The sequence below is a fragment of the Arachis duranensis genome, unplaced genomic scaffold (genome assembly GCF_000817695.3).
Source record: "Arachis duranensis cultivar V14167 unplaced genomic scaffold, aradu.V14167.gnm2.J7QH unplaced_Scaffold_57277, whole genome shotgun sequence".
NCBI classification, from domain to species: domain Eukaryota; kingdom Viridiplantae; phylum Streptophyta; class Magnoliopsida; order Fabales; family Fabaceae; genus Arachis; species Arachis duranensis.
In genome coordinates this window covers 1,299-12,783 of record NW_026264966.1, presented here as the reverse complement: position 1 = coordinate 12,783, position 11,485 = coordinate 1,299, and the positions used below count along the sequence as shown (strand labels likewise).

At 30.5% G+C, this 11,485-nt stretch overlaps 1 long non-coding RNA gene across 2 annotated transcripts; it reads left to right on the top strand.

Moving 5' to 3' along the window:
* The first annotated feature begins 3,904 nt into the window (after nucleotides 1-3,904).
* On the top strand, nucleotides 3,905-6,975 carry LOC127744541 (uncharacterized). Of its 2 annotated transcripts, none has more exons than XR_008005496.1 (7): nucleotides 3,905-3,952; nucleotides 4,041-4,116; nucleotides 4,204-5,064; nucleotides 5,164-5,225; nucleotides 5,447-5,705; nucleotides 6,071-6,144; nucleotides 6,296-6,975. It is a non-coding gene; the product is annotated as an uncharacterized LOC127744541 (long non-coding RNA). The 2 variants fall into 2 exon arrangements; XR_008005497.1 differs by having other exon boundaries at nucleotides 6,309-6,974.
* Nucleotides 6,976-11,485: the final 4,510 nt, after the last annotated feature.

Sequence of the window (11,485 nt, the reverse complement as noted above, 5' to 3'; positions counted from 1 at the left end):
AATACCTAAATAAGTTAATAAATAATAATTAATACCTAAAATATCATATATATATTATATTGTCCAAAATTAAATTGAAATTATGTTCAAAGTCTTAATATTGTAATTGAGGTATAATTAATACCTAAAATTGTAATAAGTAAATACCTAAAATAAGTTAATTAAATAACAACAATTAATACCTAAAATATTGAAAAGAAATTTTTAATAAATGTGAGAAATAAAAATAAAAAACTAATAAATAATTTTAGATGGGAGAATAGTGTTTTTATTATATGAGAATAGTATTTTCTAAAAATAAAGATATTTTTTTAAATTAGTATAATTATGCATTATTACTTAAATGCTAATTATAGTATAATTATAATAAAGATATTTTTATAAAATAAATTTAAAAGAAAAAATAGTGCATTCATTTTGGCGGGAAAATGGATTAATAAGGAATCGACACCTCACTTCTATTAGTTGGGAAAAACCCAGTTTTAGTATATTAAGTAGATAGATAGATTATATAATATATTAGGGGTGCGGATAGAGTAGGATAAAGTATACCCTAAACTCGTACCCTATCCTAGGGGTGGCAAACGGGCCTAAATCCGCCGGACCGGCCCGCGTAACCCGCCGAAAAGGCGGGCTGAGCTAGAAAATTGGGACCGCCAAATAGTAAAAAGCCCGCCTAACCCGCACCGCTTAAACCGTGAGCTTTGGCGGGTTTTGGTGGGCTTAGGATTTTTTTAGCAAGGGGTATTTTTACAATTTTTTTTACCAAAACCCAACTTCTCCCAACCCAACTTACAAGATAATGAAGATGAAAATTGAGTATTTTGGATTATATTTATTTTGTTTTAGAGACAATATTTATCATTATGTTTTGGATTTTGTTTATTTTACTTTGGGAACAATATTTATAATTATGTTTTGGATGAAAACTTGGTTTAAAATTATATTTATTAGATATTTATAATTACAAAGACTTTAATGTTTGTGAATATAAAAATTATAATTTGTTTATACTTTTAGAAATTATAATAGTTAAAAATAAAAATAGGAGAAATTTTTTTATGCCTTTATATATTATTTAATAGTTAAAAATAAAAAAATAGGTTATTTGGTGGGCTTAGTCCACTAACCCGCCAACCCGCCGTTAGGCGGAGCAGGCTAGAATTCTGGAACCGTCTCACTAAGTGGGGCGGGTTTCCCCACTTGCCACCCCTACCCTATCCTATCCGCAGACAAATTCGTATCCTAACTGCAGCAGATATAGGATAGACAATTCTACCCGACCAAATTGAGCTGAGTACCCGCAGATAGGGTATATATTGCCAGCCCCAGTGGCAGGCCCCCATTCAAACTATTTCTAGCTTCTTCCTCCGTCGCACGAGCTGCTTCTTCTCTCCGGGGCTGTTACTTCTGCTTCTTCCGTCGCTGCCGCCGCCGCCACTTGCGTCGCACAATCTCTCTGTCATCCCTGGCATCGCACGAGATCCCTCCACGGCCGCTCTCGTCGCGTCTACTCCCATTGTTGCAGAGCTCTCTCTGACGCCGCTCTCATTGCATCTGCTCCCTCTGGCGCCTCTTCCATCTAATCTCAACTCGCTCTCTCAGTTCTTCTCGTAACCACCTCAAATTTCAGGTTTATATATCCTGATTTTGTGATTCTGTTCTTCATGATAAACCTTAGGGCTCAATTTTTCTGTGCCAGTTTTAGGATTATCATACTCTGTTTTTGTGCTTCATTTGAATCTGCGGGTTTACTCTGATTTTGATGAATTTTTTTCTGCAATAAGAAGCTTTTTTTGACCTAAAATTCATGGTAGGCCATTGTTTTCGACCGAAGGCTCTTTCACTTATTATCATTTGCTTGGAAGAACGTTGAATCTGTTCTGTTCTGCTCTGTTCAAGTAATTTGTAATTCAATTAAATATTGTTTTGTTAGGCACTAAAAACCAGCAACTATGGTTCTGAACCTATGCTTCAAAATTGTGGAATTTCTATAAGGCACTGGCTTTACTCAAGTGGATGGTCGTGTTCTGCCTTTGCCAAGGGTATTTAATATTTCTTTTTGTCATTGTGCTCTTGAAACTTGTTTATTGTGTGTTGCCTTGTTGTTCTATTTGAACTTGGTGACCTGAGGTTTTCTTAGTTATGACTTGGAAGGTCACTTGTTCGAGAAATGATTTTTCTCATTTAGCAAATGCTCTAGTAACTTGTTTTTTCTTGACTCCCACATGAAACTAAATGAAAGTCCTTTTTAAAAATCCTTTGTTTGGAATATGGATTTACATGGAAAAATTATCTTTTTGCTACTGTCATATCTAAATGTTAGGCTGCCTCTGATGAATTATAAATTATTTTAAAGTTCCCTTTGCTGTTTGTGGCGTGTTGGTATTATTTTTTGTTTCTTTTTTTTTTACCTACCTAAGCAAATGATGTTAAGTTCTTGCTGGTAGTTATTCTTGTTTGAGGTTACTTGCTTGTTAGATTTAGAGACAAATTCTCACAGACAACTATCTATGTAAACTTCATGTACGTTTGTGTTTGATTTTATGTTACAGAAGAGGCAATTCGAAGATCTACTGCACAAGAGCAGGATGATATTCAAGCTTTGAGGTTTGTTACCTTATTTATATATATAAAGGATTCTATTATACTTGCTGTATTTGTTACCTTATTTCTGGTTTTGGAACCTTTTAAGTTGTAACTCCATATTTATAATTTTGTCCTGTGAAGTGTTAGCTCGTAGAGAAGTAGTAATTAGCGTATGTATCACATTCACAACTATGGCGCTAACATTGCACTCTATCTGTTTGTATAAATGTCTCACCCAATAACTGAAATTTTTTTGCAGCAAAATCGTGTTATTTTTATTCTTGTAACAATTACAGCTTTAGATACATGGAAACCAAGTCATTTGAGGAACCTTATTCCACCAACGATGAGGTCTACTTGCAAAATGCAAGTGATTAAGATGATAATGACAGTACCTTTTCTTCCAGTTCCACCACCAAGTTACAGTTCAGGTCTTTTCTTCCTTGATATGTAGTATATACTTGTGAGAGTACTCAAGTGAATTCTTTGAGTAAAAAAAGCATTTGATCTTAATGGTAAAAAGTTGAGTCCTCATAGAACTACTGGAAGCCAGATGCAGATAATTAATACCAGAAAGGAAAAAATTGATATTATCAATGAGGGCAAGAAGTATGGGAACCTGCAATAGGAACAGAAACAATGTGAAAAAAGAAGTTAAAAGAAAATGGATTTCTAGATCAAATTATATAAAAGTAATTAAAGAGCAGTGAGGAAAAATTCACTTACTTAGCCCAAATTGAGTTTTTTGGAAATACATTGGGGTATTTTACTACTGGCTGCAATACAAATTAAATTGTTTAGATATATATACATAACATATAGAATAAGTAAAAAAAAATTTAGACCTACAAAATATGACATTTATTCTCTCTCTCTCTCTCTCCACATTTACTCACACATATATAATACCTAAAATTATGATCATAATACCAATATTTCAGGAGAAAAAAAAACCTTAAACAAGTTCTACCCCATTAATATGTGAAGAAAAGAGAATAACATTTACCTTCAAATTTAGTGAAATTTTATTCTTTGGAGACTTTTTGTTTCTTTAATTTGAAATTAAATGTGGTTAAGTAAATTATGATTTCAATCATAAATTACAATTATAATTTCAATCATAAATTATAATTATGATTTAAAAATTTTTTTTTGATATAATATTACATTTATTTCTCCACTTTATTATTAATATATTGATATTGCAAGTCTAAATTATAGTATTTTACTAAATCTTGACTAAAAAAGAAAATAGTTACATGTTTCTATCATTTAATTTATTTAATACATCATGTGCTAATACTAACGGTATTTTTTTACAAGAGATGTTGATGTCCTCCACCTCATAAAAATTGGAATACTTGTAAGTCTATTTCATGTACATTGGTATCTAATCTTTTCAGCACCCTAAATTTGTGAGACTTATATTTATGTTTGATTGTTTCTATCAGTTTGTTGCAGCCACCCAACCCATCAATGCTTTGGCATTTGTATTTTTGCAGACTATAATCTATCTCCTTACGTGAGGTATTTCGTTATGCCCTCTTTGTGTTTGATTAAAATACAACATTCTTTTTCCATTTTGTTCTTACATTCATCTGCTTCATTTTGCAGATGGTTATTACAACCCTGGGTGATCTGCATGGGCTCTATCCGGGGATCATTATTGCAAAATAAGGTTTTGAGGATTAAGGATAAGTCTACTGATCAGGTTCAAACATCCCTTTGAGAAAATTTTGTACAAGTTGTATGTATTGCTAAATAATAAGTAGTGCCAACCCCACTTTGTCTGGAAGAAATTGAAGAGATAGATAAATGCCTAACTCGTACCTTAATCATGTTGGTGTTTGTTAATTAGTTAATTATTAGACATATATGGAAAAATGCTAAGTAAAAAGACCTCAGCAAGAAAAACCATTTTGAAACATCGTCTGAATATAAAGAAGAAAAAAACTACTCCTCCTTCCATGTATCATAATGTTAGACAAGAGGACTGCTCTAACTTACAGTGATTCTAAAAACGAAAATGGTTGTTCATAATATTTAACTTTGAGATGTTTCCACTAGCATACACGGGAACAAGTAGAAAGTTCTGAGGTGTTTCGAATATTTTATTCCATTTCAAAATTATATTCCTTGATATGGTTAAGGGTTATGGTTATGTATCTTATGTAGTATTGATTTGACTAATTATTTTCCTAAGTATATTTATATGGAGGATTTCAGGTATATAACACTTGGATGGGTTTACCTGGTCACTGTTGGGCATCATAATTGTCCTGTTTTTGTGCTGAATTATTTGGTCAGAGTGTCATTGCTAATTGGCTGAGATGTCATGGTGTCTCTTTCTGATTGTGCATTTTGGATGAGATGGCGTCTTCACAAAATGTCGAGTTGGAGGCAGCCAACTTTCTGCACAAACTTACTCAGGATTCTAAAGATGAGCCAGCTAAGCTGGCTACTAAACTCCATGTTGTATGCCTATTTCTATTCCTTGAATGAAATTTATGTTTGTTCTTTAATCTATTTGTATAAGACTCGCCATTCTTGCAATTAATTTGATGAGTGTTTCAGATATTACAACATATGAAATCCAGCGGGAAGGAACATTCAATGCCATATCAAGTGATATCAAGGTAAAATACCTGCCACTCAAACGTAGCACTCAAAACATGTGCAAATACAGATTTTTTTTCTTTAGCTTTGTTTTTCAAAACTAGGCCATGGTACCTCTTTACAGTTGCTGTAGTTAGATAGGAATCATGGGATAGTAAAACTTAAAAAATCTAAGTTCATTTACCACTTTGATTTGTATATTAATTAGTAAAACTGTTATATTATTATATTTTTCCCCCAGGGCTAAATTTATATCTGCAGAAGAAAGAGTTGGTGTCACTTTTGATGATTTTCCTGGCCAGGAATATATAAAGAGGGAATTGTGAGAGATTGTACAAATTTTAAAGAATGATGAGGAGTTTCAAGACAAAGGAATTTATTGTCCAAAAGGTGTGCTTCTCGATGGACCTCCAGGAACTGGTAAAACTCTACTGGCTAAAGCCATCGCTGGGGAAGCAGGGTTGCCTTTTTTTGCGGCAAATGGCACAGATTTTGTAGAGGTGATGCCTGTTCTCCAAAGATATTCACCCGCATTGAATAGAAAGTAGCAAGTAGAACTTTGGAATATAATTTCTATTCAACTTTCAAATTTAAAAATAATTTAATTCTTTAGGAGAATGAGGATGTAGATAAAATTTAAATTAAGCACTCATTTGATTTTCCTAAGATACAGGCATATCAGTTTTGATCTAAATGTGCGTGCAGGTCTGACATTGATCAGAGTGTGCCGGTTGTGATCGTACCTAGATCATATGCTCTACTCTGTAAATGAATGAAACTTATACCCATGAAGTGTGGAATATTGAATGCATAAAAATTGTCTTCATCTTTAAAGTTAAAAATTTTTTATTTGTTCTTCTCCCAGATGTTTGTAGGGGTTGCTGCATCACGTGTTAAGGATCTTTTTCTTCTGCCTTCGTCCGTATTTATTTATAAGAGGTGGATTTCCATCCCCTTAGGAACTTGATAGATCTTCATTTTTATTCCCATGACTGATAATCTCTACAAATATCCATTTTAATAGGGGTATGCTTTTAATTGGCTTCCAGGTTACAATGATGTTATTTGATACTTTAAACTTAAATTTCAGGTGCTTGTGATAGGTGCTACAAATAGATTAGACATTCTTGATCCCGCTGTATTGAGGAAGGGTCGTTTTGACAAGATCATTCGAGTTGGTTTGCCATTTTGAAGGTGATTTCCTCCTCCGACAATTTATGCATAATGAACCTTGCTTCAAGAAGTATTTCATTGTCTGTATCCATCTTTTTTCGTGTATAAACTAGGTGCATGCTAGGAATAAATTCTTTAATTATCGACGAAAAATCCGGCGAAAAATCTGTCTTTAATTACCAACGAAAAATCCGTCGAAAAATTTGTCTCTAATTACCGACGAAAAATCCGTCGAAAAATCTGTCTCTAGTTACAGACGGAAAATCCGTCGGAAAGTTTGACGCTAGGGGAAATGGAGGGGAAAATTTACAGAGAAAAAATCTGTCGGTAACTGGTAAAAATCAATCTGTCGGTAAATAATTTCCGACGAGGTTTTTACAGAGGGACAAAATCTGTCGGTAATTTCGTCGGTAATTAAAAATCCGTCTGTAATATAGACCAAATCTGTCTGTATTAAGCAATTTTCTAGTTGTGCAAAGTTAATTCTTTTATGATTATGTCAATGTATAGCACTATAAAAAAAATGGTTAAGTATGATTTTGGTCCCTAAGATAGGGGTTGAAAATTTTTTTCGTCCCCAACCTTGTTTTGCTTACAAAATTGTCCCTAATGTTTAACTTAGTTTTAAAATCGTCTTTCGGACCAAAATACCCTTCTCATTCTTCCCCAAAATCAACCAGAAGCAGAAACAGAAATAGAAGCAACAACAATAAAACAATGTAATAAACATTAAAAAAATGGATAATAGATCAACAAATCTGTATAATGAAACAATATAATTAACCAGAAGTAGAAGCAGAAGAACAGCAACAACAACAATGAAACAATGTAATCAACCAGAAGCAGAAGTAGAAGCAACCAGAAGCAACAATATAAAAGAATTATAATAAGAAATCAACAATATAATAAAAGTAGCAGAAGCAAAATGGAATTGGAATCAACAACATAATAAACAGAAATACAGAAATAGAAGAATAACAACAGCGGCGAGGAGGACGAGGAGCAGCGGCAACCGGTGAGGAGGACGAGGAGCAGCGGCGACCGGCGAGGAGGAGAAGCAAAAATGGCGAGTGGCGCGCGACGTCCACCCTCGCAGATCTGCTGGCATCGACGTCGAGGAGTAGCGGCGAGGACCAAACGACGAGGAGCAGCGGCGAGATCCAGCGGCGAGGAGCGAACGACGAGGAGCAGCAGCAGCAGATTCCCTTCCCCTCCCCTTCCCCACCTTCCCTTCCCTCTCTTCTTCCCTGAAACCCCCTAGCGTGACTCCCTTCCCCAGCACTTTAACTCGTTTTCTTTGTTTTTTTTTATTTTTTTAATTAGGGGTACTTTGGTAATAAAAATTAAAATTTTAGTAAAAAGGACGATTTTAAAACTAAGTTAAACTTTACGGACGATTTTGTAAGTAAAAAAAAGTTGGGACGGAAAAAATTTTCAGTTGTTGTTTTAGGGACAAAAATTATACTTAACCGTAAAAGAAACTAATTAGATTTCATTTGTTTTCAATGAGGTGAACCAGTTTTTAGGCCTAATCATAGTTAGAGTTGAGGAAGGTAAAAAAATACTAATAATATAAATACTATTTAATTTTAATACTCAATAATAAAAAAATAAAAATTAAAACTAATATTGTTCCATACAAAATAATAAAACATATTATACTCAAAATATATTCAATCGGTATTTGTTATCATAATTTATCGATTACGTTATGACAAATATGGTTATTAAAAAAATTAAAATTAACTTACACACTATTATAATGTCTTTTTTTTTTCAAAAAGTCCAAAAAATATCTGTAGATACTCGAAAAAATTTGCGTTTTCTAAAGAAAAAATAAAACAGAGACTTGCAAAGATGGAGAGGGGACAGGGGCATTTCTTTTAACGGGAGTGAGGGATAGGAAAGGAGCCCTGCATGCTCTTTCTGAGTACTCATTACCATACCTAATTAGCAATAGAGATCTAATCTAAGCCGATTTGAAAGGGATACGTGGACTTCATCTACATTGGGATTTAAGGTAATGAATCTAAGTCGAATTTGGGACCCTAACAATGCGCTTAGATTGATCTTGCTTTTTTTGAGTCAATGTTATAACAAATATTATATATACAATAGTTTGATATATTTACAAGATAATTTTTTATTGAAATTAAGAAAATTTTATAAGTATTTTTTTTCTTAGTTTCTAAATATTATTTACTAATATAACAAAAAAGTAAAAATAACCATAATCACTCACATAATTAAAAGGGTAAAACACACAATTAAACCAAACCCAACTTAATATTACACAATTCACCCAAATGAAAAAATATTACATAGATCTCCCCATTCACTTCTTTATGTAAATCGAATGAGCTAGACTAGATTTAGCTTTTTATGTAAATCTAATCAGTCTGTTTTGATTTATGCATGTATGCATGTTGTCCTAGTAAATTTAATCACCCTGTTTCGATTTATGCCCCGTCCTAGTAAATCTAAATAGGGTGATTAGAACAAACACATTTAAATTAGTATTAAAAAAAATAGTATTTCAAGAGAATAAAAAATCATAAAAAAATTTAAAATTTTGATAAATTTTATTTGAACATATATAATTAAAAATTCAAATGTGTTGGTTTCTAGAAATATAATGAGCTGGTTTTAAATAGACAACTTTAAATCACTACTTTTACGTAAATTCATCTATTTTTCTAAAAACTAGTGATTTTTTACGTGTACGCTAGTAATTTAAAATTAACCGTCTATCTCTATTGTTATATGAAACCATCTATTTTAAAAAGTTCAGTAGAAATAAATATGAAAAAGTTATTAATTTAAAACTTAAAATATAGATGAGATATAAAAAAAATTAGCCTAATTTTATTGATATAGTATTTTAATTATTTTTCTCAAATTACATATTGTAAATCTAATCATCCTGTTTCGATTCATGCATAAATCGAAACATGCTGATTAGATTTACATAAAGCTAAATCTAGTCTATCTCATTCGATTTACATAGAGAAGTAAATACGGAGATCTATGTAACGTTTTTTCATTTGGGTGAATTGTGTAATATTGAGTTGGGTTTGGTTTAATTGTGTGTTTTACCCTAATTAAAATAGATAATTCTAAATATACATGACACTACATGTATAAAAAATTAGTATATATGATAAATATTTTTTATTTTTTGTACCGACTCTTTATATGATTTATTGCATAATTTTTTCTTAATATTTAATAAATTTACGATACAAGATATTATTTATTTTATTTAATACACAAAATAAGTAATTTAAGTCATCATCTAGAATAATAAGTATAATAGTACAAATATTTACTTACGTATTAGTATTGAAAAAATATATAAATAGTATAAATTAATAGTTTTTAGTAGAAAAATAGTAATAAGTTAATTATATAATTTTAAAAAATTGTAAATAATTTTTTAAAAAATAATAAAAAATAAGAGTACTATTTTTACATATTACAAAGGTTATAAAATTTTTTTTAACAATAAATCAACCCTTAATAAATTATACATTAGTCCTATCAAAAAAATAAATAATTAATACATTAAATATTTTTATTTACATACTAATATATATTATTGATTATTACGTTATAATTAATTTCTAACCTAATTTTTGGTAATTAAAATTTAAATAATCAAAATTATTAAATTCTATATATTTTGCACCTAATTTATTTTATTTTGTTATTGAAATTAAAAACATGATGAGTTGTTAATTAATTCTAAATTCAAATTTGGGTAAGAAAAAAAATAATTTTAAATTTTATCTCACTAATCATAATTAATTTTAAGATAAAAAATTACTGTATATATCATATTATAAGATAGTGTGGTTATTTGTTATTTTTTAATAGCAAATATTGTCGAATAAAATGTTGTAAGAATTAAAAGAAAATGTATTTACTAATTTAGAAAATACTAATTTATTTTTCAATAAAATGAATTATTTTATTGAATAACAAAAGTTGGTATTGATTTTTCTTCACATTAATTAATACTCAACGGTGATGTTCTAGTAATATTACAAAAAAATATTAATCAATATAATAGCTTTTGTAACGATACAAGTTTATAAGTTTGAAAACTTAAAAATCATGTTATAAAATATGATTGTTTTGACTTAAAAAATGAATACGATATCAATAAATAAAATTATCCCAAGTAAATTTTAACAAAGGTAAATCTTCATAAGTATTGCTAGCAATGAAAAATTGTTTTGCTTAAAGACAAATATTGTTTTTTTTAATGGATTTTCTAATTGCACAGGTCTATGACTAATCCACCATATATTAATATTTTATTCATTAAGGATCTACCATTGGCAAATGAATTGCTACACACAAGATAGAATTCGAACCACAAATACTTACTTAAGTAAATAAATGAGAGGACGGCTCAACTAATTTAAATTGATTAAAAATACTAATTATTTTTAATATTTTAAATTATAAAGTATTTATAGTAATAATTATTATATATTTTTCGTTTAAATTTTTAACAAAAAATTTTATATACTTTTATGTATTATCCTGTGTTTTCTACGAAAATATACAATAGTTAATTAATTAATTGTGAGAATAAATAAATTCAAAAGAAAAGAAAAAAAAAAGAAAAGAAAAAGGCCTTCCGGTAATTAAATAAATGCATAAGTCAATTAGTCAATTGACCTACAAAAGAAAAAAAAAATTGAAAGGATTAAAAAATTATAAATGTAATTATTAAATTTCTAAACACAGTGCACTAAGGCTAAAACACCGCCCCTGACAATCTATATAAGAATGCGAAACTCTTCTCAAGTTCACTCCTCAATTGCACTTCCTGGCTCTTGTTCCTCTTAAATTTGGTTTTCTGTGGTACTATTGTTCTTTATTTTCTCTTCTTCTTTCCCAATTGCTGGGTTCTTTCTTTCTCTGCTATAACTTTGAATAATGGGAACGGAGTAATGGGATCAAGGCTCTACTGTGGGTGAATTTCAGAGGCTCGGTTCAACAAAATTTCTACGGGAGGGGAATTGTTGGTGCTTTTGCAAAATCTGATTGATTAGGGTTTTAAAGAATGTATGAATCAACAACGGTGAGTGAGGAA